This window comes from Ambystoma mexicanum, chromosome 2p (assembly GCF_040938575.1).
Source record: "Ambystoma mexicanum isolate Mex_15411 chromosome 2p, UKY_AmexF1_1, whole genome shotgun sequence".
In the NCBI taxonomy this organism is placed as follows: Eukaryota; Metazoa; Chordata; class Amphibia; order Caudata; family Ambystomatidae; genus Ambystoma; species Ambystoma mexicanum.
The window spans coordinates 687,529,745-687,556,841 of NC_090923.1; the positions used below are offsets into that span (position 1 = coordinate 687,529,745).

General features: G+C 44.1%; 1 protein-coding gene across 16 annotated transcripts in view; it reads left to right on the forward strand.

Moving 5' to 3' along the window:
• Window positions 1-27,097, forward strand: part of LRFN1 (leucine rich repeat and fibronectin type III domain containing 1) — a 1,263,189-nt gene that overhangs the window by 754,139 nt on the left and 481,953 nt on the right. For 13 of the 16 annotated variants that reach the window (XM_069644265.1, XM_069644262.1, XM_069644261.1 and 10 more), the window contains one exon: window positions 21,728-21,828. The exons of the other annotated variants lie outside the window; for them this stretch is intronic. The gene's annotated coding sequence lies outside the window, so the exon portion shown is untranslated. The remainder of the gene's footprint in view (window positions 1-21,727; window positions 21,829-27,097) is intronic. 16 annotated transcript variants of the gene reach the window in all.

Here is a 27,097-nt window from a genome sequence, read left to right on the forward strand (position 1 = left end):
TTACCTCTGCCACCTTGGCAGCAGCAGGGGTGCTGTTGGCTTTGGGGTTTTTCTGGGCATTGCTTTTATTTTCTATGGGCTTCTGCACCTCATAGATGCGGGTAGCCTGTTCAATGACCCAGTCTAAAGATCTTTTCTCGTGAAAATCCCTCACGAGCTGGGTCATGATATATTTGGGCAAGGCATGGAAAAACGTGTTTATAAATTCACGGCTATCCGTGCGCACCCTTCTTGTGGTCTGTGCAAAAGCCCGCTTTAACTCCTGCACAAATTCTTGTGGGGCCTGATCCTCCCCACATTGCAAATTGTAGGCTGCCTTGCGAGCCTCTTGAGGATTTCTGTGAACAGAAAAATGTTTCAGGATGGCCGCCTTATAGGTGGACCATCTTAAATGATTTTGGTCCTCCAGCCCCGCAAAGAAACTGGAGTATTCCGGGGAGAAGGTCCACTTTACATATTGAATGCAGCTTTGGCTGTCCTTCAAATGGAAAGTCTCCATCATTTGTTCAAACAACTCTAAGTGCTCCCAAACAGAATACTTAGCGTTCTTATGGTAAGGCGTGATGACGCTCCTGATCGCCTTAATCTGCTTTAAGGGGTCCTTGAGCAAGGCCCTTTTTGCCTTATTGGCCTTTTTGGTTCGGGTAACCCTTGTCCATTCTTCGTCGGACTCACAGGCACTGCTCCCAGAGGTTCCCGTCTGTTCTTCCAGGTTTTCCCGGATTCTGCGAGCCTGGGAATGGCTGGCAGAATGTGGGGACCTGGTCTCCTGTGTCCTGCGCAGTTCAGAGGAGTCTTCAGATTCCTCCTTGCTGTCAGGATTTGATGGGTACCCCCTCCACTGACCTAACTGGGCAGAGGTTTTCAGGATGCCCTTAATGGGCCTACTCTCCTGGGGTTCCCCATTGAACTGTACTGTACTTGGGTGCCCATACCCGGATGCCCACCCCTCCATTCCTGAGTGGTACTGGCCTATGAGCCCCATACTCTTAGCTGGATAGTAATCTGCCATCCCTGCGGCCCTGTGCTCATGTGCGCCAGGGGACATGGGGGTGGCAGAGTCCAGGGACTGAGAGGTATGAGGGCCTCTGGTACTAGGGCTCCTGAGGTTATGCTCCGGAGTTTCCATTTCCCAGCGAACCTCATCTCTATCCGCCCCTGCTCCCTGTTGCAATGCAAGAGCCTGCATTTGTGCCTTCAGTTCCTCAGTTAAGGCCTTACTCGACTCTATCAGTCTCTCCTGCATCGCTACCTGCTGTTGGAGCCTATCATTGTGTTGACAGAGGGCCTCATTTTCCCTCTGTGCTTCCTGGTTGGTCCTGGAGAACTGGGCCAGTCTTTGCTGCAGGAGGGTTACCTCCTGAGCTGTGTCCCTATTGGCCTGCTCCTTTCTTGCTAGAGCATCCTCCACCCTCCTGGTGTGCTCTAGCAAGTTCTGGTTTTCTTTTTGGAGGTCACCCAGTCCCTGGTGGGCCAGGTGATTTTCTTCCATTTTCCTTTTTAAATGGCAGACTTCCTGGCCTAAGGCGTCTCTTTCCTGACTAAGAGCCTGCATTTGTGCCGCCAGGTCGTCCCTTTGCCTTTGGAAGGCACCAGCTTTCTGGCGCTCCTGATCAAACTCTGCCTGGGTATCCAGGTCTTTCAGGATCAGTTTATTGCTCTCCTCTTTCTCTCTGTCTAGTTGGATTTGCAGGGTGGCTACCTGCTCTGTGCATGCCCTGTTGAAATTGATCTGTTGCTCCAGCTTTTTCTGGCTCTGCAGTAAGGAGTCCAAACTGTCTTGGTGCTCCTTCTGCAGGGCCAGAAATCTAGTATCCTGTTCTGACTTTTCCTTTTGCAGCACATCCATATCCTCCTTTATTTTAGTAATGTACAGTCTGCTGTCATTTTCTGACTCCTGGCTCCTCTGCAGCCTCTGCTCAGAAGAGTCCAGATCAGATTGGACCTTCTGTAATGCCATCTGTTGCCTATTTGCCAGATTTTGGCTTTCAGCACATCTATCCTGCATGTCTCCCATATATAGGTACAGGTATGCTGCTATCCTGACAATCTTATTGTGTTCCTCTTTAGCTTTAGGAGCCATATATAGTTCACTCAGGGCCACATGTAAGGGACCCTGATCTCTATATATATCTGACCCTGTTTCAGTGACCTGTCGCGTGATGGCCTGCAACCAGGCATCCTGGCCCTGTTCGGTCCATTCACCTCTCACAAATAGCTTATGCAAGAGGTGCTCTCTGGCTATTTTCATGTCTACTAAGGTCGTCATTCTAGAGATTGGTCTCTGTCCTGACTTACAGAAGTTAGTGTTTTATTTTTGCAGAACAGAACTTTTCTTGGAGTGTCCCTTTTGAGGAATGCTTCACAGCGTAATGCAGCGTGGTGATCCGACCGGGTGTATGTATCCCGTCAGTTAGCACACTGTATTAAGCTGCACAACTGGTAAATCTAACCCAACGTCTCGGCTCGAGCCCCCACTTTGTAAGAGGATTCAATTCAGCACTACAGCCAAGTTAACGCCTAGTCTAGAATACTGAATGAAAACCCTTATTGATATATCTTTAGGTCCAGTTCATGCGTTCTGGATGACTACCCTTGTATAACACCCCTCTCTTGGAATCCCCCTGACCCCACTGAGCCAAGAAGTAATTCTGTTTTGCAAGTTTAAAAGGTTTATTTGATAAATTAAAATATATATCACACTTTTTAATAAATTAATAATTGAATATCACACTTAATCTGATATGGTAAATATTAACAACGGAGAATCTGGCACTAGCACACTTCTTTAATCACTAATGAGTTGACATGAAATGGATAAGGTAGCACACTGGTAAATAGGAACAAAAGTATAATGTGGTAGAGGATGCTTTATGTAAGCTCAGGTGGATGCAATATTCAATGAATGCAGTACAGAAAATACGCAATATGATTTCAACCAAACAATGTAATCACTTTTCTCTGGCTACTCCCCTCCCCCCCTTGATGCAAGGCAAGGAAATGGAAGGAAAACACACAGTTCTCAGAAATGCAATCAACTGTAATTCAGTTCAATCCAGCAAGCTTAAACAGAAGTTTGAAAACACAGGCAAATGCTTTGATAGGTGCTAGCAATGAATGAGAAATATGCTGGAAACGCTCTTAATTCCCTTTTAGAGGTTCAGGATGAGTGGTATCTAGTTAATATTAGTCCAGGCTCACACTAGCAATGATGCAGGGATAGTTAGCAGGTTAAACGAATTTCTGGCAAATGAAATCAGGCAGCAGCAGTTTTTTACATGTGAAGAAATTGCAAATCGCGGCAAAATTCGCGGATGCGCCGAGCGCTATTACAAAGGAACCGCAAGGACTATCTCTACCGTTTTGGGGTCCTAGGAAAGCCTGGGATCTCAGCTTCCAAATGAAAGTTATTGCAAGTCTCTAGCCCAAACGGTTGCGGAGATATGAGTAATTTAGTAAAGGTCGTTTTTGGTTTTGTAAATTTTAAACGCACACTTTTTCAAAATGACAAATTTTACTAGAAATGACAGGTGACAGATAGGAGGCAGTTCTACTTAGGTTAAATAGATTGAATTAGATGAATTTAAACTAAGAGATGTGTTCTGAGTTTTGCTAAGTACTCACAAGAGATTTTGAACAGGAAAGCGACTTGGTCACGATCTTCAGTCTGGTCAGGTCTTTCCGGATTCTGCTCACAGCGCCTGGTCTGGTCTCGGCTAGGCACAGCACTGCTTTCTCTCTGGTCTGGTCTCTGCTAGGCACAGCACTGCTTTCTCTCTGGTCTGGTCTCTGCTAGGCACAGCACTGCTTACTCTCTGGTCTGGTCTCTGCTCTGGATAGATTGAAGTCTCTAGTTTGGCTTTCTGGAGTTTGATGGAGGTAAGTATGGATTTTTCCGGCAGGGCTTCCAGCGGCAGATGAAATTGAATGTCTCTATGTGTCCTGACTCTCTGCTTTTATCTGTTTCTTGAGAATGGGTGTGTGTGTTGCATCACTAGACTTGCCCCTCTCATTCGTCATTGGTCAGGCTTCCATTCCTCCGCTTGATTGGCAAACTGAACTGTGAGTCAGATTGATGTCATTTTATGATCTCTTGAAACATCCTCCCTTATCATCTGTGCACCCAAATATATATATGATCAAAATCCATACTTCAGAGTTACACAGTTGTTTGAAATTACATATACATGGTGTGGCTGAATTTAGCCATGTCTATGTCCAAATCTGCTCATTCTAGGAGCTTGCATTCAGGGAGGGTACATAATTGACTTTTTAACTGCTTTTTCAATTTCTGACATGGACCCAACTTTACATACATGTGTGCAGGGGGTAGGGACATTAACTGATGAAGTTTCAGATTTTTAACATGCACACATTTAGAGTAATATCCACTTTTCCGCTAAAACCCCCCTGAACATACCACCGGTTCCTACCACGTCTTAAACTGTGGGCAGAAAAATCACAAGAATTATGGTATCATTTAGAAAATTTTCACATGTCCGCACTATGAATTATCCCCCTTTTTATAAAACCATATCCTTGCTGCAGGGGTGTGTCTTTTCAGGTCACATGGTACAGAAACCAGTCTTTCCAGTTTCTGCCAAGCCAGCTTGCTTCTCACAGGCAGTGCTCCTCCCAGCTCCTGCCAAGAGGAAGCTACAATTTACGACTGCGGTAATAAAAACCCTTGCCTGAGTGGAGAGGGCTTTGTTCACTCTCTGCAGAGCACAGATAATTCAATTATCAGATAGATGGCATATCCTTTGTGTGAGCAGCAAAAGGGCAGATGGCCTGGGAACACAGCTGTGACTCAAGTTTCCCTTCTGATGGGGGTAGTTGCCAGGCAAAATCAAGTTCCTTAAGCCAGACCTTCAGCTAACTTTTTGTTGCTTTTAAAATAACTTGTAATTTTACACATGCAGCTAGAATGCTGATTCTAAGTGCAAAACTATGGCATTTCAACAGTTACAAAGGCATGTGACACCAAACATAGGTCACTCATTTAATTTAACATTTTCGATTTTGGTGGTTTTAAATCCAGTTGCAGTTAGGCTTAAGCTGCTGACTCCATAGCATTTTTGTTATAAGCATTGTTTTTGGGCTCTTCATTTCCCAGATTTTGTAGGCACACAAAACTCCATTCTGCCAAATGTCTGCTGGTGTTCAGTGAATATTTTGCACATGTTGCAAGGTTTGAAATAGGCATTTTGCTTGCCTTCAGAAACACACACAGTGGGTTTTAAAACGCCGGCTTTTGGATAGTGGTGAGTACTGGTACTGCACCCATTTTTGGGATTTTCTTGGATTAATGCATTCTAAACAGGAATGGTTCTTACATGGTAGTAAATCCTTGCTTAACATTGTTTTGATGGGGCTCCTTACAGTAAGATGGTTATGTGGAACCCCACAAAAAGGGTTGAATCTTTAAAGTGGTCCAATGAGTCACGATTTCAGCAACTTTTTGACATCAGTAAAAGTGGATTTTGTTAACAAAGACCTTTCTTTACCCTGGTGGGTGGCAAGTTAGGTAACCATTTTGGTGTGCGCACAACTGCGCAGCTTTCCTGGATTTCGGCGCACTTGTGGGTTTTCCGCCATCTTGAATTTCCTAAGCCCACAGCACCAAATGTTGTAGCAGGGTAGCTTAAACGTGGGTCAGGACACCCTACACATCCGTCCACCCCATTCCCATTGAGCTCTGTGTGGCTCAAATGGGAATGGAGAGTAATGGATTCCAGCCCCTGGCAATGAGGACATACAGGGTCTGGCAAGGTTGTAATGGCCCTAGATGTCCCCATTGCCAGAGGCCGGAAAAAAAAATCAAGTTTGGCGGCAGCCTGGCGGTTTTACCGGCAAGACTACTGCCAAACTTGCAATTAGGCCCATTATCCACAACTCTGGAACCTCTCCCCATCAATATCAGACTCCCCCATCTCTTCTACAGTTCAGGGAAGAACTCAAGACCCACGTCTTCATGGATTGACTCCTCCCTAACACAAAGGTTAACACGCCTTGCACTCCCCACCCTACCTGGGACTTGGTGATCTTCTCCCCACTGTATCCTTCCCTGGTTGCTTGTTGATCCATTGCTGCCAATTGCCCGCCCTTGCCGTCCCCTGTTAGCTCTCCTCTCCCTTTTTCTTTGATGTTGTTCCCCCTGTAAATTCAAAGCACTCTGTTCCTTTCTGAAGCTGGGTCTGCGTTCAATATTAATAATAATAATAATAATAATAATAATAATAATAATAATAATAATAATAATAATAATATTAAATCATAATAATTAGTTCAGGTTAGCTAAGAAGCAGTTTTTTAGACTGGATTTCTACACTCTGGATTGCTGGACAGATGTGTAGGAGGCCAACCTAGTTAGTGAACAGGGGGCTACTCTGGGAGCTATAGCCAAACAATCATGTTAGCATGGAAAGTGGTCAACGCTAAGCCTCAGGAAAGGTGAGCCTGATAAAAGGTCCACAATGAGCCCACAAGTAAAATAATCAAGGATTACACCTAGACTATTAGTTATAACAAAAATATATTTATTTAGGGCCAAGAAAACACTATAAAATGGACTATAATCAAATCATAATATCACACAACACTCATAATAAAACACATATATACAGCCCCAATAGCCAGTGCAATAAAGCCACAATACCCCCACCCCACAATACTGAAAGGAAAGCTAATGGCTAGATTTGCAAATGCAGTCCACAAGAATACCGCTCTAACTTTACAAGTTCAACCCTAACTTGACTGGGCCCTTGTGCATGAAAGTTCACAAAGTTCCAAGAAGTTTTGGGAGTTGGGATAAAGCTTGGAGGAGCATTTTGAGGATGGGACAAAAGTTCCAAAAGGTCATGTAAGGATGTATTATTTTTATTTATTTATTTTTTTTTTTTTTGATGCTGTAGTTTATTTGAAAACTTTTTCATCATTTGCTTGAGTTGGATTGGCTTTTTTAATTTTGTTTGTTTAGTTCGAGTATAGAAGATAGGAAGAGAGCAATTGTGTAAGTGTACTTGTTGTTGTGGCCGCTGAGGAGAGCGGTCCATCTTTCTTGCGTACACATTTGTGTCGATGAAAGTTGAAAAAAAGTACTGAATTCTTTGCGTTGTGAGGCGAGTTCATTACATTCCATGACGAGGTGGAATATGGTTTCCTCGATTTTTTGGTCTTAGCAGAACCTGCAGTAGTTGTCTTCGTGCTTGATCTGTCTTTTTGTAGATAGGTATGCTTTTGTAGGAAGAATGTTTAGGCAAATTTTTAGAAATGTTGTTCGAATGGTTTGGTCTGGAAAGGTTTGCAGGTAGGCTGGTGGTTTGTGGATTCTCCTATTGTCTTTTGTGCAATGTAGATTCTGTTTGTAGGTATTTTTTTGTTGGATGGTCTTTATCCAGTCGTTGTGCAGCAGTTTTGTTTTTGCGTGTTGTGGACGAAGTATAAGCAGTTCTTCTGTGATATTTTCACTATCCATTTCTTTTCTCATTGTATCTTTCCATTTTTGCAATATTGTCGTATTGAAGGTGTTTTCTTTATGTCGCAGTATTTGAATTGCTGGAGTTTTCCCATCTGTCAGTATTTTACGAAAACTAGTCTTTTCCATTGTACGACTGATTCAATTGATTGAGTTGCCAATTCATAGCGTATTCTTGGCATTGGAAATGTTTGCGGGAGTCGAAGGACTTTGCGCCAGAAAGCTGCTTCATATTTTGTCCAGTTGACATTCAACATTGCTTCAGTACCATAGGTCAGAATCGGAATGTACGTGTGTCTGTAGTAGGAGATAATTGGCTTGAAGGAGAACTTGCCGTATTTTCTGTGAAGGAGGCAGCCTTGTCTTGATAGCGTTTGGGATGTTTGTTCGATTTTGTCTATCCACTGCTCTTCTGATTTTGACTGGTTTATTGTGATCCCTAGGTATTTGAACGAAGTAACATTTTCTATTTCGACATTGTTGATCGTAAAGATACGCTGGTTTGTTCTTTTTTTTAGTGCTTTGGTGAGAGTCATTGGGCCTCATTACACGGACGGCGGTAAGGGTTAACGGTCACCGTTAATGGCAACGGTGACCGTTAACCCTTACCGCTGTACTACGAGGTCCCTTTGCGGGTTGGAGGATTTAACGCCTGCTTCTTGCAGGCGTTAAAATCCAACCCGCTAAGGGACCTCGGAGCTAATTCCGGCACCGCAAAATTGAAGCCCTATGGGGCAGAAATGGGAATGGGGAAGGGCAATGGCGGAAAGGGGATTTACCGCCCCTCCAACCTTGGAATGGGGCGGTAAATCCCCTTTCCGCCAAGGCGGTGCCGGTATTTTACCGGCATGAGCCATGGCGGTAATAGCGCCATGGCTCACCGCCTACCGTGTAATGAGGCCCATTGTCTTTGTTTTTTCCGTATTGATCGTTAGTTCGTTTTTTTTCATGTAATGGCTTAGGTCTGCCAGTGTCGTTTGTAACCCAGTCGGTGTTTTGTCTAGTAACACAATGTCATCGGCGTATGCCATGACTGGGACTGGGATCGAGTTGATTTTGGGGGGGTTTTATGTGATTTTAGATGTTCTTCGATATCAGCAGTGAACAAGTTGTAGAGTGTTGCTGCGAGAGGACAGCCTTGTTTGAGTTCATTTTCTGTTGGTATGGCAGATGTTGTAGCTCCTTGTCTTGACAATCTAACTTTTATTGTGGTTTTTGAATACAGCAGATTAATCGGTTCTAGGATATCAGGTGGACAGTTCCATGTTCTAAGTTTCGACCATAGTTTTTCGCGTGAGATTGAGTCAAAAGCCATTTTTAGGTCAATAAATGCTGCGTAGATTGTCGAGTTGGAGTTGATAGCTTCATGTTTAATTACTTGTAGTAATATCAGGTTGAGGTTTGTTCCAACATTGGCCGTGAATCCTGTTTGTCTGGTCGAGAATGTATTGTTTTTTATGGCCCACGCGGTGAGTTGGTTTAGAAGTACTGCTGCGAATAGTTTTCCTAGCGGATCGAGCAGAGCGATCGGTCAGAAGTTTTGGGGGTCTTCTCTAGGGCCTTGTTTGTGGATTGGTACAATTACTGCTGTTCTCCAGGAGTTTGGTATTCTGTGCAGTTTATTGATCAGTTTTGTGATGTGGCATAGGAGGCTTGCCCAAGCGTTAGGATCTTCTTTGATTATGGCATTAGATAGTCCATCTGGGCCTGGTGCTCTAGAAGTATTGAGTTTGTTAATCAGGAGGATGAAATCTTCAAATTCTGCGTGTACTTTCCATGTTGGGTCTGTTGTGGGCTGTGTATTCTGTTGATCTGTTTCTCGTGGTGCGTAAATGGTAGTAAAGTGCGTTATCCATTTTTCTTGGGTTACATTAGCTGTAAGCTTGTGCTGTTTTTGTTGATTGTCATTGAGTAAGTTCCAAAGTTCTTTTGTATTGTGGGATTTGTGGCTTTTCAATATGTTTTCTGCATCTGCTTGCTGAATGAGACTTTTTTGTGATTTAGTCCAGTTTCGATGGTTGTTTTTCAGAATTTTAATCTGGTTTGAGGTATCGAGAGCTGGAGTTTTCTTTAACTGTCTTATTGTTCGGTTTAAGGCTTTTTTCCTTTCGGCAATTTGTTGGTTGTAGGAATGTCGATGGTCTTTCTGCGGGCGATTTTTACTGGTTTGTCGGAACGGAATTAGGATCCATTCGTAGTCGATTTTTAGAGCATTTGTCAGACTTGCCTGTAGGAATTTTTCCGGTAATGAGGCTAAGGATGCTTGTGGGATTCTCAGTCTTGTTGTTGTTCCGTTTAGTTCTAATAGAGGAGGTGGTAATGCTGACTCTATTTTTTCCAGTGTCGCTTCAGAGTGGGCGGTAAGTTGATTGTGGTCGCTCCTGTCTGTTAATATCGTCTGCACGTTTGTGACTGATTGGTGAAGTTTTTCAGATAGAAATATATAATCGATGATTGCATGGGATGAACCTCTGCTCCATGTTGGTGTATAGGATTTCGAAGTGTTCCCTTGACTTAGAAGGAGTAGGTTGCGTGTCGTGGTTTCTTTTATCCATCTCTTTGCATTTGCCGATAAATCTGAGTGCTTTAAGAGGCCACCGTTCTTATCATATAACTTGATGTTCAGATCGCCACATATTATTATTTCCGATGACGGGTATTTAGTTGTGGCCTCATCGATTGAGATGAAAACTCCGTCTAGGAACGTATCTGTTGATATTGCTAGTGGGTTCCAATAGAGGTTTAGGATTAGGATTGTTGAATTGTTTTTGTCTTCTCGCTTTTGCTGGTTTTTTGTACATATTATTGTGGTCAGTTGCATCCAAGGGTTTATGTTCTCGGAGAGTATTGCTGTGCTGTGAGGGTTTATCTTGATTAGGGTGAGTAAGCCTGAAGCAGGTCTTCCTTGTTTTTGTACGATAGCTGGGTTTAGGAATGTGATAAAACCATTGCATGCCGGTGGATCGCTGAGCCAGGTTTCTTGGAGACATATGAATTGGTATTGCTCTAGTTCAGCGGCTGTGTCCGTGAATAGATGTAGATTTCCTCTGGTGTTCCACGAGCACAATGACCACATAAATCCATAGTTTGTTAATTGTTATGAGTTTGAGTTCATTGAGTATTCTGTAGATTCTGTTTCTAAAAAGGTGTTTTCGAAGTCATAGATTCTTCTAATTGCGTGGGCATCTCTGTCTGGTCGTTGGCTTCTTATTGAGTCTTCTATAGATGCAATATCTGATGAAGGAGTTTCAAAGCTTGTTCTGTTCGGTTTGTTATTTCTGTTTGAGTCTGCTTCTTCTGAGGCACGATTTGAGTATCTATCGTCAGTTGCCTGTTTTTGTTTCCTTTGGTCAATGTTTTTTCCTTTGTAACTTGTTGTTGCTTTATATTTTGGTTTGCTTGGTATTCTTGTGAATGTTGAGGCCCAGCATGAGAAGCCTTGTGTAATTGTCTTCGTGTTGATATGATGAGGTCTTGGTTATTGGGGTCCGGGAGCTCTATGACGATCTTGTCCAAGTTCCGATCGTCTTTAAAGGTTATCAGAGCAATGTCTTTTGTTGTGAGTTTGTTCAGGCGAGGTATTACGCCAAAAAAGGCGTAGTAGGTTTGTTCTATTTAGAATTATCAGTTCCAGGTTTGTATTTGCATTTTCAATGTGGATTTCATATATTTCATTTTGTCGTAGTGGATTGACAAATGTTGGTCGGATCTGGCTGTGTCGACTGGAGTCTTGTGGTGTTGTTGTTATCGAGATCAACGAGATGGGGTCGTAGGGTTCATCTCTGGTTGTGGTTGTTGAGATGTTTTCCATTGAGATCATTGAGATTTCTTCTAGGGAGAGTTCAGTAGAGTTGTCTTGATTTTGTTTCAATTGTTGGTCAAGGATTGAGGCGTATTTGTCGATTATTATGTAACTCGTCTGGATTATTGGTTGCGGAGACTGTTGATTGTTTTCTAATGGTTGTTCTTCATGGGTGGTCATGTCGAGCAATTCCTCGTCGATCGGCGATTGTGGCGGGATAGGTTGCGCTAATTTGGGTTTTGTCTGGGCTAGCTGAACTTGAATACTTTGTGTGTTGGCAACTGGTAGTTTCTTCTTTGATTGTTAAGCAATTTGGGTGTTCTGGTTTATATTTCTTAGGAACGCTCGCGAGCCCGTTTGTCGTTTTTTGTTATTTTTCTGTTGGGTGCATTTTATTTCATTTGTTGTTTTTTCTTTTTCGAAAATCTGAAAGTTTTCATTTGGATTCTTTGTTATGTTGCTTGAGGTAATGGTTTCTGTTTTTTTGTTAGTAATATTTTGACTCTGTTCTTTTGGTATTTGTTGGGCAAGGTCCGAGGTGGTTTCAGGTAGTTGTTGTGTCTGAGTTGGACATTGTGGCGATTTTGGAAACGGCGGGCTTTGTAGCCGTTGGTCGTTTGGTCTGGTTGCTTGCTGATGATGGTGTTCTTTGAGCATCTGTAATAGTTCTCCTGTAAGTTTTGTTTTCTCTTGTCGGTCTCCTCTTGCGATCTCAGCTAGTCTTTGTTGCCACCGGTGTGTCTCGTCTGCTTCTATTGTCAGTATTGATTCCACTGTCGAGACAAAATGTTCGATGTGTATCTGTTTTGAATGGATTAGCGCTAGAAGCGTCGCTTGATCTTTTATTGAATCTTTCAAATCTTCTTGTAGTTTCAAGAAGGGGATCATCGACTGGGAGAGTGTTGCGATGAGCATATTTTGCAAATCTAACATTGTTGTTGGGATTCTTGGGTATGTATCTTCTTCATCTTGTTCGTGGTTGTCGTTTTTCTGTTGGGGGTCTTTTGGTTTTTGGTTCTTGATTATTGGGTCTGGGGTATAGTAGGATTCATCCGAGTCATAGTTGAATCGTGATGGGACAGTTTTACGTTCATCCAATTCTGGTTGCTGTTCTTTTTTCATCTGCTTGTTTTGGTTTCCATAGGGGATACATGGTGTTGATGTTGATTGCATTTGATTTGCTTCTGTTAGGTCTCCAAATACTTCCTTTCTTTTTTCTGCAGTAGTCATGATTGACTCAATTTCGGTAATGTCCAGTGATAGTTTTGCCAATTTGTTTCTTGATTTTGGATGTTGTTGGTTCCACTGAGCTGGTGGATTTAACGGAGTTGTGGGTTTTAAGCCATGCAAGACGTGCTAATCTTGCTTTTTCTTTTTGCTTCTGTTGGTCTGGTGTTGCAGCTGCTGATTTTGTAGTTAAGTCTTGTGTTCGTTCAGTTTGTTGGCAGTTTGAGGTTGGCTTGAAGCCGACAGGGTCAGCTCTGTGTTTTGGTTCTTGATTATTAGCAATTTCCTGAGGATTGCTATCTATTTCGTGTGGTTTCTTCGATTCCATGGATTGCTGATTTCGGATTTGTTTGTCCGGTGTTAAATCCTGTTTTGTGGTTGTCTGCAACTGTTTGGTTGTAAGTTCCATGGGTTCTTTGTTGCTGGTTGTAAGATTTGTCAGGGTGTCTTGTATCACTTTGTTTGAAGGATCTTGTTTTGTGGGCTGGTGGTTTGTGTTCAGAGCAATTGAAGGATTGATCAGTTGCTGTTCAAGTTCGAGTTGGAGAGCCGGTAATGATGGTACGGACATGGTGGGTTGTCCAGTTTTTGTAGTTGGATTCTGAGCTTGAGGTTTAATGTCCGGGCTATTTAGCCCAGATGAGATAAGTTGCTGATTTTCTACTGTACTGTGTGACTCCACTAATAGTCGGGGGGATGTCACAGTGGGATTAACAGTTTCTAGATTTTGGTCTCTGACGTCTTCTGAGTTCTGTTTAGAATGTGAATTCTGTGTCAGGGACTTTGGGATTTCTTTGTACAATGTCACTTTCTTGAAGGATTGTTCCAGTGTTAGCTGTAGTGAATCTTGTTCCGTGGTGTTAGCGATCGCGGTCTTGGTTGTTTGTCTTGTTTTTGGGCGTTGAGTTGGGTGTTGTTTATTGGTGCGAATTGTTGTCATTGTTTCCCGATTGTAGTTTGCTAAACTTAAGTTTTGGGAGGTTCCTATTTGGTTTCTCAGAGTACTGGCCCCCTGGTTAGGGCTTGTTGCTGTTGTATTTATCTAATTCAAATGTTTTGGTATTTGGTGCAGTCAAGTTGTTTTGGGGCCGAGAGTAGGGTTCTATGCAGCTTACTGTACTAGATTGAGCTGGGTTAGATGGTGTGTCGTTTGAGATTCAAGGGTCGTATCCTGTCGGTCTCCCGATCGATGAGGGTGCACAGATGTATGTTCGTTGCGGTCTTCCGCGATTTTTTTTTTTTTTTTTTTTTGGAGTTCGTTTTCAGGATCCAAGGGTCGAACCCTTTTGGTCTCCTGATCAGCGAGGCTGCGCAGGTGTATCTTCGTTTCGCTGTTCTGTAGTGGATCAAGTTGCGCTTTCAGGATCCAAGGGCGGGACCCTTTCGGTTTCCTGATCGGCGAATGGTACAAGGTTGTATGATCGTTTTGTTTCTCTGGAGCGGTTAGGGTTGAGGTTTCAGGATCCAAGGGGCGAATCCTTTCGGTCTCCTGATCAGCGAAGGTAGGCAGATGTTTGCTCTTCACGATTTTCTGCGGTAGGTAGAGTTGGAGGTAGTCTATTACAGACTTCAGTTAGTCGGTAGAGATCAGATCAGGGTCCAAGGGTCGAACCTTTTCGATCTCCTGATCGGTAGGCGTAGATGTTTGTTCTTCACGGTTTTCTGCAGTAGGTCGAGTTACAGTTTGTCTGTTGTAGATTTCGATTGGTCGACTAGGGCGTTGACGTATATTCTTTCTGTTCTGTTGGGACTGTTCTTTTGGTGTTGTAATGTTCGGGGTCTAGGGGGTGAGGCGGGGAGATTTTTTTTTTTTTTTGCCCGCTTTTTATATAGTTAAAAGGAGGGGGTTTTGAATAAAAGCATTTTTAGGGCAGAATTTACTGCGAAATTGGGTAGGAGGACGAGTATCTGCTGCGCCGCGCGTTTTCCTGTTTGCTGGGGCGGGTGCTGCTTTCAGATTGCTCTTTGTGGGGTTCAGCCGAGGTCGGTTGTGCTATTTCTTTCTTCGTCGGAGTCCTGACGAGCTGGTATAGGGCGTTATGGGGCTGCTGTACAGCTGCGGGTGGCGGGAGTCAGCACGTTGAGTGGCAGGGGCGGGGCCGCAAAAGCACAAGCAGTGTCAGGTGGAGTGGAGGCTCGTGTACACCAGGCACAAGCAGGCTCCGGCATCAGAGGGGAGTCGCTCAGCTCCTGGCCAGCCGATGCGAGCACACAAGGGGACAGCGGAGCTTTCAGCGGTCGCGACTGGGCTCAAGTGGAGAGTCGATCAGCAAATTCGGCGTCAGTGAAGCAGAGCGTGGGTAAGTGGGAGTCGGGGAGCCTGTCACGGCGTTTAATTCCCGCGGGGCAGGCAGCGGTGCTTTGGGTGTATGTAACAATCCGTACCGATGGTTGTTGGAAAGAGGGCGGATTTGTCTTCGCTGGGAAGGTGAGAGGCTCACCAGGATGTTATTAATTGGTTGGGATCAGATGTTTGTGTCTTGTTCAGTGGTGGGTTGCCGCCAAAAACAGCGGGACAGTCTGTTCAGCACGTTCAGCTCGTGATGAGAAGCAGGTCACCTGCGAGGTTTTAAATGTCTTTGAATGATTCAGTAGGTGGATTTTCTGGGGGGGGCGCCGCGGAGCCTGCAGAGCCTAAAGACCAAAAGACTCTGCAGCAGACTCCGCGGCCACTCCGCGGTCTTCTGGGTATTTTAAAGGCACCAGGTGGAAGCAGGTGAAACAAAAATAGGACAAGAAGCAGGTCCTCACAGGGTTCAGGAGCAAAAGCTGTAGAGTCCTCTCACAACCGCAACCAAAAGACTCTGCAGCAGACTCCGCGGCCGCTCCGCGGTCTTCTGGGTATTTTAAAGGCACCAGGTGGAAGCAGGTGAAACAAAAATAGGACAAGAAGCAGGTCCTCACAGGGTTCAGGAGCAAAAGCTGTAGAGTCCTCTCGCAACCGCAACCAAAAGACTCTGCAGCAGACTCCGCCGCCGATGTATTATTTTAAATAAAGCTGTCCCCAGCTATCAGAGGGCTTTCAGCAACAAGTGTAACCAAAGCCAAATAAAGGAACAAACTTTTAAGTGTGTTCAAATCTTTTACAGGTGAAAATAGGAGGGTTGGGGGTGGTCAGTATTGCTGTAACTCATCCCCATAATGCAATTTTTATTAAGATTTGGACGGTCATCAGAGGATCGTCAGAGGTTGGTTTTCCCACAGTTGGTTCTGGTCAACAGAGCCTAGAAGTAGCAGGTGCAAGAGATGTCCCTTTTGGAGACAGAAGCTGGTGCAACCTGTTCCGGTCAATGAACGCAACTCACACTGATGCAGCAATCCTCTAGGCAGTGGACCAGGTGGAAGGAAGATGGTTTTGACGATAGTCACCCATGCACAGCAGCACAAAGGGACACAGCTTTCACAGTCAAATTCGGCCTCCTATCTCAGGTCCCGTTGAATCTGGATTCTGACATTTCACAGGTGGGACTCTTGTAGCACAAGTTGGGGGTCCCTATAGTTCCAAGCCAAAATACAGTACCACAATGCCTTTACCGTGGTAGCCCATATTGGAGTTGGTTAATCTACAAGAAGGTTCCAGGAATGCTTCGGAAGACTCCAGATGGCTGGGCACCAAGCAGGCATCGGGAATGGTTAGTCCTATCACTCCAAGTGTCGAAGTACCACCAAAGGCCTTCTGAAGATCATCAGTTAGTCAGGGCTCCAACAGAACTGCAACAACAGTTGGTTGCCAGGCCTTCTTAGAGCATTTCACAGATCTTCCATGGTCTTCACAGCTGAGCAGGATACGTCTTGCAGTAATTCACCAGAAGCTCTGAGGAATGACTGCAGGACTCCTCTTCTTATCCAGAAATCAGGTGAGACAGAAACTCAGCTCACCCAATGGGAGATCTGCCCTCTCACACACATACCATTAATAGTCCAATTAGGACCACTGATGGTGAAACTCATGAATACTTCTTAGATGTACAGAAACCAGTTTGAGGATTGGGAATATATGGTCCCAGCTCCCTTCCTGGGAACACACACAAATGGTCCTGCACTTGCCCGTGTTGAGCGTTGGATGAATATATCATCCATAGATTCTTCCCCTCCCCCAATTCAATACTGCATAGGTGAGAAACATTCCTCACTAAGGCAACCATACCACCCTTATTCCAGGCAGGTACAGCAGATGATGGACACAATATAAGCTGAAGATGGCACGAGTAGCCAAACTAACGTTACAACAATGCATGTGTATGCATTAGACATGAAGCAAATAAGCACTCAACATGAAGCTTGTGAACACTAGGTAACACATGCATTTATTCATGAAAGATATTAGCATAGCCTCCATAAAACATGACAAATACTAAGGTAAGTAATGTATAAGCTGGATGCATCATGAACAACATTGGAATATAGCTCACTAACATAAAAACGCAACAGTAATGGGCAGTCATCTTTTCCAAAATGGAAGCCACAACACACTTCTAAGTAAACGAAAGGCCTCAAGGCTTCCTGAAAACTCAGAATACTGAAATAACAAAACACAGATTTGTGCAGAGCTTAGCCAGTAGCTAGCAGCCCAAGCCAAGGTTACCATGAATAAGGGAGTATAGGAACGCCAGAGAGAAAGCATGAGATGATGATTCCCAAGACTCAAGCCATATATTCTCAGATTAATGAAGAGTAGAACCAGCCTTTGTAAGTCAGGTGCAGAACAATTATAAGCCAAAAGACTCCATGAAGAATAACTCAAGAGTGTCCCTAGTAGTAAAAGAAACCATAACACTTACACTAATATCTGCTAAAATCCTACTAAATGCAGGCTGGAATCATGCCAAACATGGTCCCATGACTTGTGACTCATAACTGAAGAATAATGTCTATTAATTAGCAACAAACACAGATAAGACACCTGCCTTACCCCTTACACGTCTTCCCAAACAAGAGACGCCACACAAGGCTAAACACACAGATATCACTCTGGCTCATGGCCCAGAAATGAGGTATGGCATCTTCTTTAATTGAAAGGAAACCAGTCCGTGGACATCTCTCACTTTACTCTTGCCTGGTTTATGTCTTGATGACCTGTCAGTTGTCCAAGGTTGGTCAGTAGAAATCCAACCATTCAAAACGACTGATGTTAGGCTGTTCATTACTTATTGTGCCAACCAATAGCTAATTTTAGAGATGATGTCTCGTGCCTTTATCAATTTACCGGCGGTCTCAGGAGGAGCCATCAGACAAGCTTTACCCAAACAGAAATGTAACCACTATAGAATGTATATATAGTCAACACCATTAACCAATCCCTGTACCGCATTGGTTTTGGCAACTAAGATCACAGTATGATGTAAGTTATGATGAATATTGAATATATAAACTGTGTTTCTGATAAGTATTTTGAGGCCACCAATATGTCTATGATTGTATGCTGTCCCTGCTTTATTTTCATGATAATAAAGCTGGGGTTTGCCTTGCAATTTGTCTTTTACTGCTATTTAGTCTGGGTTGATCTGGCTCCAGAACCCCTGTGTAATTTGGGACTTCCCAGGCCATCTTCACACCCATGAAAACCAAGGCTGTCCTGGGAATTGTGTGACCATAAAAGGATTTTCCTGACCTGGCAGGGTAGGAAGAAGGCCTCACAACAAGATGGCCAAAAGAAGAATCAAAAAACTTTGTTACATTTCCATGTTGGTACACTAGCTACAGCTAGTAGCAAAACATGGTAAAACACAGTACGGCAAATAAAATGTATTGAAAAAAAAAAAGTAAAAATGCAACTGCTGCCACCAGCTTGTCTTTAGGCACATCTTAAGTAACCAAAAATTCCCTTTGAGTGTAGTCTAGGGTCATGCAAAAGAAACCCCATTGCACTGCATTGTAAGATGTATTGTGCAATGCTAAAAAGTTATCCTAAAAATAGATAACATTTATAAAGAAAAGAGAGAAATTGGGCCTCTTTATAAGTTTGCCGGTCTGGGAACTATGGTACTGGTAAGCTTGGCAAACTACGAGTTGTGCTTGCGGGTGCCTTCATGCCCGCCAGGTCGGACCTGGTGATCAGAGCGGCACCCGCGAGGACAGAATGTCAGATGCGCCGGCACTGTTAGTAACGGTGCCGGTGCATCCGACCTCCACATTCACATTCTGCCCCATGAGTGCGAATGGGAATGGGGAGCATCTTTTTTCCAGTGCCTGCGAATTGGCCAATACCGGGGCCAGCGGGGCTGGAATACCCCGATAATTGCCCATTCACGGGTGCAGGATTTTTGGAAGTTTGGCGGCAGCCTTCCGGTTTTACCGGCAAGGCTACTGCCAAACTTATAATTAGGCTCATAGTTTCCCAGTACTGTCAACCAATAGGACCAGTCAGTTTCTCCATAACTATGAGCAAAAGTGTTGTGGAGTGAAGCTGAAGGCTTCACTTCACTGAAAAAGGTCAGGTCAGAGTACAAACACAAACTCACAACGTTTGGAGGTCCATGGAAATGGAGGGAACGTTGCTAAAAAGAGAAAACTTTTCTATCAATGTTGTTATTGCAGGTGCATATGGAGGTCCACTACTTAAGTGTAAATAAGCACCAAAGCCATACTCCTGATTGCAGAGAGATTTAGAGGCCATTCTTCATATTGCATGCAAGCACCTTGATAGACCTGCACTTTCTGTAAATGGCGATCTCTGTATATGCCCATTTCTAATTGCATGTGGCAGTGACCCCCTTTTCCTTTTCCACATTTCCCTGTACTACAGTGGTAACTGTATCATTCAATGCACCTTGTTGCCTAGGTTAAACAAGGCAGAGGTTCACCTTATTGGAAGACAGGTTAAATGGAGGTCACTGTTCATATCAATTCCTTCTTCAAAGATCCTTCCATAGGTTGGAGTCTTGTGTTGACACCAGAATTAGTTAACAACAAGGAATTTTTAAAGTAATTTAAGTAACTGTTAATAAGTTTACATTATCATTCTTTTTCTCTGGTATCACTGTTTATAAAAAAAAAACACAATGGCATCAAAAATGTAACGTGCCATATTCTCACGCTTGCATATGTGTCTGGTTCACAGAATTGTGAAGGCGAGGCTGTGCGATCAATGAGACCTAAATAGCTGAGGATCTTGGGTAAACATCTTCAAACCCACTGAACCCGCCTCTGCTTCCTGTAACAGGTGCATTTGCTGAAGGTATTTTTCCTGCCTGATGGCGTGAGGCTGCATCATTTTTCCCAGGCACCCTTCTGCTTCTTTTGCAATTTCCGTTCACGCGGATCACCTGGAGACACCATTTGTGTTAGCCGCTTTTGAAAAAAAAAGAACACTTTAGAAAATTGCCCGGCTTGGTTTTCTCTGCTGCATTAAAGTACACTTCTTGACATACTGAAGAGTAAATTGGGCTAAAACAAAGCAGATTGCTTCTTCTTAAAATATGTATCTCTGGATCAAAGAGCTGCTCTGCAGAGCAGCACAGGGTTGCGAAGCCAGCTGGAAAATGCTGTCATTTTGGATTTTAATGAGATTGACAAAATGAATATGAGGTGGAGCATTGCATCGTAGACAACACAAGATCACTAGCTGGGGGTGGGATGCATGGATTCTCCTGGCAGGGGATCCTATGCATGGGTGGATCGTTTGCTCTGGATTCCTAGCCTTTCTTTGGAATGATCACTGGGTGCAGTGCCATGGTTTATGTCTATTCAATGGCCCAAACATAATTTCAACACATTGCAATAGAAGAAGATAACTTATTAACATATGAGTCAAATGTTTCATTCTGGTATTAAGTATAACATTCATGCATAGGGGTACTACTTTATTTCCTGAAATCAAGGTGCCAATAGGCGACGCCAGCTCAGTTTCCTGGTCATGCTATTATTCATTGTGATTTCAGCGTCTGTACCAGGTCTCATATTTTAAGCATGCATTTGGAATTCACTCAACTATTAGTGTGGAGACAATAGGGCAACCAAACTCATTGTGAGACCAAATAAACAAACCCCTTAGCAACATACAAGATGGTCTAAACATGCACTGAATGTTCTCCCCATCTTCATAGAGAAGAGGAGTTGAGAAACCTGTAATGTTGAATTGTGAAAGTGGTTAAAATCATCAGAACCCTAAACCAATGTAAATGATGGCCGAAAATGGGGGCACAGTTCAAGACTTACCGAGAAGCCCCTCTGCCTCTGTAGTGTGGGCACCTAGATAGTGTTGCCTGGATCTTTGATTCTCAATTGCAAACATTGTCTCAGGAAATTAATTCTGTGTAAACATCATTCTCAGAACCTAGACAATGCTTTTTTTTAGTATAACCAAACGGTTTTGATTTGGGAATGCGGTAGGCAAAGTAAAGGACCCGTGTCTAGAAGGCTGGGCTCATTGATGAAGCTCTTCACAGTATTCTCTTCCACTGATGTACTAGCCTCTGGTGGAATACAGTGCCTCTGAAAGGCCAGAGTATATCTCATTATCTGGACCAGAATTCACTATCGCTGGGGAGTCCATACCATCTAATGGGGCTAGATAGTCTACAAAGGTCTGAAGCACGCCTTGCCGGTGATGTGCTTCCTTACTCTCAGGCTCAGCAGAGTAGGCTTGGACTGATCCATTGGGCACTAGGGCAAAGTGAGGATCAGTTTTCTAGGCCAATGTGGGCAACTTTTAAAGGTAGGAAAAAAGCAAATAATTCAAGACCAATGCACTTTACAATGCACGATTTGCCCAAAATGGTTGCAAAATAATGTCATCACAGATACAACTCAGGTTGTCATAAACAAAACATAGGGCCTCATTACAAGTGTGCCAGTCCGGTAACAATGGTGCTGGTAAGCCTACCGCACTGTTGTTACCGGACCGGCACACTACGGGTCTGCAGGCCGGTGATGTCCAGCCCGCCAGGGTCAGACCTGGCAGCCGGAACGGCACCCGCCCGCAGACTTTCACAGAAGCACCGGCACCGTCCGTTATTAATGGTGCCGGTGCTTTCGTCATCCCCATTCCAATGGAGACTGAAATGGAAATGGGGAAAACAATTTACTGGCGCCTGACTTCCTGGATCGCCGGGGTTGTAATCCCCCAGTGATTCTGGCAAGCCAGGCGCCATAAACATTGCAAGTCAGTCAGCAACCCGCTGGCAGCACCGGCAGGGTTACCGCCGGACTTGTAATGAGGCCCATAGATTGTATTTGTGAGTGTGGGCCACTTTAATTTTGCTGCCTATTTTTTGTCGCAGGTGGACCCGGCTGCGGGGAGTTCTCACGAGTCATCAAATACGGGGCAAAGACCGGCAGCCAATAGCTACTAGCCACGCTATGCATTTGCATAGTGGGACAGGTAAGACGATTCTTTTACTCAAAATGACATGGTCATAAATACCAGCCTACAACGTGTTCAGTAGAAGCAGAGGGTTTGAAGCGTGACTCGGGACCATTGGCAGTATATTCAACTCCACCCTGGGACTATCCTGGTTGCTGACTTGTTATACTCAATTATCAAAAGGTCATTATTTTAAGATTGCATATTACTCATCTGGGGGACATAGCAGACAGCCGACACTGGGCACTGAAAACAATATCACAGGATAGCCAAGCTACATGGGCCCTCCTGTAAGATGGGTGCACACAGACGTATGGCCGTTTCATTACTCATGTTGTTGTTGCTAGTGAATATTATTGTCTTACATAGAGAGTGGATCGTGGTGGAACACCAAAACCCTCTGATGCTGTCTCAAAGAGATGAACATTGTCAACAAAAATAGAAGAATGTTGCAATTTTTAGCATGATCATGCAATACTTTGAAATATGTCTTATTTGTTTAAGTTTGCTGGTTCTTCCTGTCTCTCACATTACTTCAGCATGAGCAGTGCAATCCTGCATTCTTTACCTAATGTGGTATTACCGTTTCTAATCATTACTCGAACGGTTGCTCTAACCTGTGAGTACACTTAAATCTTATGCCTAGTTGTGGGTGATCCCATGGCTGTATGCCAAAGTGCGAGTACACCAACATCACCGGTACAGCTGCAAGGGCGTCCCATCTCTTGTATCCGGGTCTGAGTGAAACCGCATGCTATGCCCACACACAACTGACCCATGTGTGAGAGACTCCACACTCGTCCCAAAGAGAGAATTCCTCAACTTTCAATACCTATGCCTGTGTAAATACCCATGCCTCATTCCCACAAGGGTGTGTCCCCAAACACATCCATCTGCGTGGGTGGCCTAGCTCTGAGTGGTCCTTATGCTGTGCCCATATATCTGGTAATCCTCGCCCTTGCTTGCAAGGAATGTCCATATAAGAGTGAACCCACACGCCGCCCTGCCCAGATGCCAGGGCTACGGCATCCCGCGCCTAATTGATAGTACTCCCCGTTACACCATCCATAGTTCAGGGGTTTCCTTCCTTGACTTGGAGGACTTAGAGGACTTAGAGGACCACATCACCTGCTCAGCTAGTCATATTCTCTATTGCTTGGCTGGATGGCAACACTTGCCATCCTCTCTTCAAAGGGGAGTGCCTCCACAGCGTCATCTAAATGACAGTACTCTTTGACCCATGCCCCCTGAGAGTGTTGTGATAACCTCTTCTCGAGCGTCGGTGCCTCGGCATGCTCTGCCCACATGTGAGTGCGCCCACACACCTACAGTTCGGACAGTTAATCACATCTATGCATCTAGGAGTCTGCCCTGTGCATATTGGCATCCTCCGTGCTTGTATTTTCTCTTTAATGCCAGTCTTGTGCAATTAATATCTAATATTGTTCATATGGCTGGGGAGACAACGTATATCATGCCGAGAGGGTTCATTCAATTCCTTACATCAAAGAAGCAGGCACAGCACAAACCAGACCTGTTTGCGCCGCACAATGGTTTCCAAGAATGTATTGAACTAAAAACACGCGAATGCAGCAGAAAATGCATAATGTATGACAAGTTAGCGATTCTTTTTTAAATACGTTAATGTGCCACATTGCTCAAAGCCTGTCAATCATCGGCACATGAAGAGGAAGGACGCACACAAAATGCCTTTGAACAGTGACGAAGCAGAGCCGAATAAAGCGCGGCGCTGCGCATCATATGGAAGGGCACCCACCACCCAGATCTATTGTCATAATTGCATGGTGGATACTCTTACAATACCCAGTTTACACATACTTATATACCCGGCATATCACATGCCAATCTAGAACTCCCTCTCTTTCTCTCTCTCCATCCTCTATTTCACTCTCCCTCTCTCTGCTTCTCTCTCTCTCTCATTCTCCTTTGCTCTTTCATGTTTGCTCTCCCTCTGTGCTCTATTTCTCTCTCTCTCTCTCTCTCTCTCTCTCTCCCTCTCTCTCTCTCTTTTCTCTGTTGGACAGAGACGCCTTGCCAGATGCAAATGTCTCTGAGCCACTTCATTGTTTGCTGGCTGTGGCATGCACATAGCAATAACAGTGGTATTGTGAAGAAGGGAGGGTGGTGGTGGTGCTGTGTTATTTTATGGTGAAATAGGATGACAGCAGCAGCTCCATAGGCATGCCCTGATTGTCATTGGGAGTGTCCAGCAGGAATGTCACCATGGCTCTGTTGGGAGTGCGAGTGTTATGACACACAGTGTAAGGTTCCCGGGAACCAGAATGAAGGGTCTGCACCAGTGTTTGATATTTTTCTATTTTTCGTTATTTATTCGTGTTTGCACAAAAAAGTTACTCGGACATAAAATTAAACATTGAAGTAGATCATTGGTTTTAAATTGATTAAAACTTGTTCAAAGAAGATTAGACATTTTGAGAGACAAAAGCCTTTGCCTTACTTTCAGAAACAAGTTAAACATTCAAACCTCTAACTCTGTAAAATACTGATAATAGCAAAACAACAGCAGTAGATAGGCTTCTGCAACAATGTATAGCCGAACATTACTCAGGCCCTCATGCTTGGGTTGCCCTATCCTCCAACCTTGGACATTCTGCTTGTTGGCAGCACATGAGCATAGAAACACAGGTGCAAGAGAACAACGCCAGAAAGCTGCCTTTCTTAGCTAATTAGCCTACCATCTCTCATCAGTTAAGCCCTAAGACAAAGCTTCTTCTCTGTAGTTGACCTTGCTGGCTGTTCTCTTCCTCGGGACTATACAAGGGAGTGAAGGCCTGCAGGCCAAGTTTACTTTTCCGGCTAACAGTGCACCAGCTGCAACTTCCAGAACAAGTAATCTCAATACCAACATCTCCCTCTCCTACACATTCTCAAGTATATTTCATAGTCATTATTGACATTGCTTTCCTCTTATGCAGCATATCTTTTCAGTTATGTTTGTTGTTTCTTAAAGACTTGGACCCCTGGAGATTTTCCCACTTACCAAACATAGTAAAATTATTTAACCAAGATAATATAATTGGTGAAAAGGGAAAGCTGTGATCTGAGCTTAGTTTTCAATGTGTTACAGTGTGTAATTTACTGCTGGCTACATCTCCTAGATCCTATCTCATCTTTAGTTTTACAACAAAGTAAAGATTGGTCAGAACTAGAGAATTAATTGGTAGAGCAGAGCCATTGCTGGACCAGGGACAGTCAAACATGAGTTGGCACTGCAAAAGAACGATAACTGGCTTCCTGCCTCCCCAACCCATAACACATAACCCATACAACACGCCCTGTGTACCCTCCACCAACAATTTAAGACCCTCACTTGTCATCCTGCCTCCTCACCAGCATACTTAACATAAATTGCTAAGATTATTTACAGAGTAAGACTATAGAGCATAAACCCTTGAGTGAGGCTTTCTCTACAGATAGCAAAGGAAATAAGGCTCAATGACGAAACATGATTTTCTCAGGATCACATGATGAATGAGATGTGGAAGGTGGGGATTTGAGCCCTCTCTTCCTGGTTCCACAGTTTTCAACTCAGAAAGCAGGGGTGACTGTATTTTCTTCTATTCTATCTCCAATATTAGAAAGAAAAACATGCTTTCTGCAAATTTGTTAGCCAAAGGCTAAACTAGTTCACTGTTCAATAAATCTGGGTTTCAAAGCATCAATGTATCTACAAGGGGGAAGTCTATTAATGGTCTGTATCCTGAGGCAATTACATCTGCGAAACTGACCAATATTATAATTATAATGAAAATAAACTGTAATCATAATCTCCGTCTGTACAATTGTGTGTACTTTTAAAGTCACATAATAAAGCAACCTGGAAAAAGTATAGGAGAAGTAGTAACTGAACCATATGTTCAAAAAGCAAGTATACATGACTTAGAAAAAATAAAGGGGGTCAAGTCACTCTTACAGTCAGGTGCAGTGGCATGCAGGTTAAACATAAATCTTTCACGACCCTCGCCCAAATCCCCCTCTGGCAAACCCATTGGCCAGGTGGAGTCAGGACTCAGGCCCCTAGAGCCTGGCATCCTCTTCAAAAACCCTCATGGGGACAGTACTGGCGCCTATGGCGCCAGGCTCATACACCATGAAAAACAATGTGTTTGGGAACTACTTTATTGTATTGTCAGCCAACATGGAGGCATCCACATAGCTCGGTTCCTAAGAACCAAGCTATGCGGTCTAGTGTTTTGGGTGTGGTAGCCTAGGGACTACTTCACCTGGACTATTTTGTTGGGGCTATTTAAACCACACCCGAGCAAGACAACACGCTTCGCGTTACTTTGCAGCTTGCAACGTGACGCTCACCGTGTCTAGCTATTCCCTCGAACCTCAGAGAAGCAGAACCTGCAAGGAGACAAAAGGAACATCATTAGCAGCAGCATCTTACCTGCCGTCTTCATCTTTAAACACTCACAGCTACTGAGAACAGCTTCCTCGAATCTGCACGCCTCCCAGACAGAACGACCTGAAAGAGGAAGATAGAGGCCACATTAAAGACAGCAGTAGAGACATTTACAAATTACAAACTGCTCAAAAGGCTTACCTGGCTGGTCGCCTCTCGGCTGGCACCATTCCGGACATTCCACTTGCGCTGAAGAACACCGCTACCTACAAGGAAGGAAAACACAGGTTAGCAAAGGCAAGACTTTGCAGCGCTGTGCATAACGCTTACTTACTGCATCATAGCGCTCTTAATGCGCCATCATTTACCAGCGGGGCTCAACCAAGCCAGTCCGCCATGCTGAAGCTCTGCATACCTAAGGGAGAAAAAATAGACATTTTAAAGAAAGAAAGGCATGCAGGATAGCAAAAAAACTAAAGAACAGCAATAAGACCTACCTGAGCAATATCAAACGGGCCGGCGTCAGTGAAGTAACTGGACCGCACTCGCCCATGAAAGACAACGCACACCTGCAAAGTAGGCAGGACGGAGAGCACGCCTAGTTCTACCACAAGGTGAGGAGAGGCCGCCAGAGCGACTGAAATCATACGAGGTGGAGGGAGGATACTTACCCCAGTCGGTCAGTCTTGAACACAGTCCTCCAGACCACATCAGGGCAAAGCTGAGAAGCATACCAGCGAGTAACCCGGCTGGGTGGCATCCCTGTGGATACCAGGTGAGCGTAACAATATCTCAGCAACATGCAACCTGCTGACCTACTATTTCAGATGTTTGCCTTCATCTCATCTTTACCCACGTTACCTTTCCCATTATCCTCTGGAGCCCTTCTCTTGCACC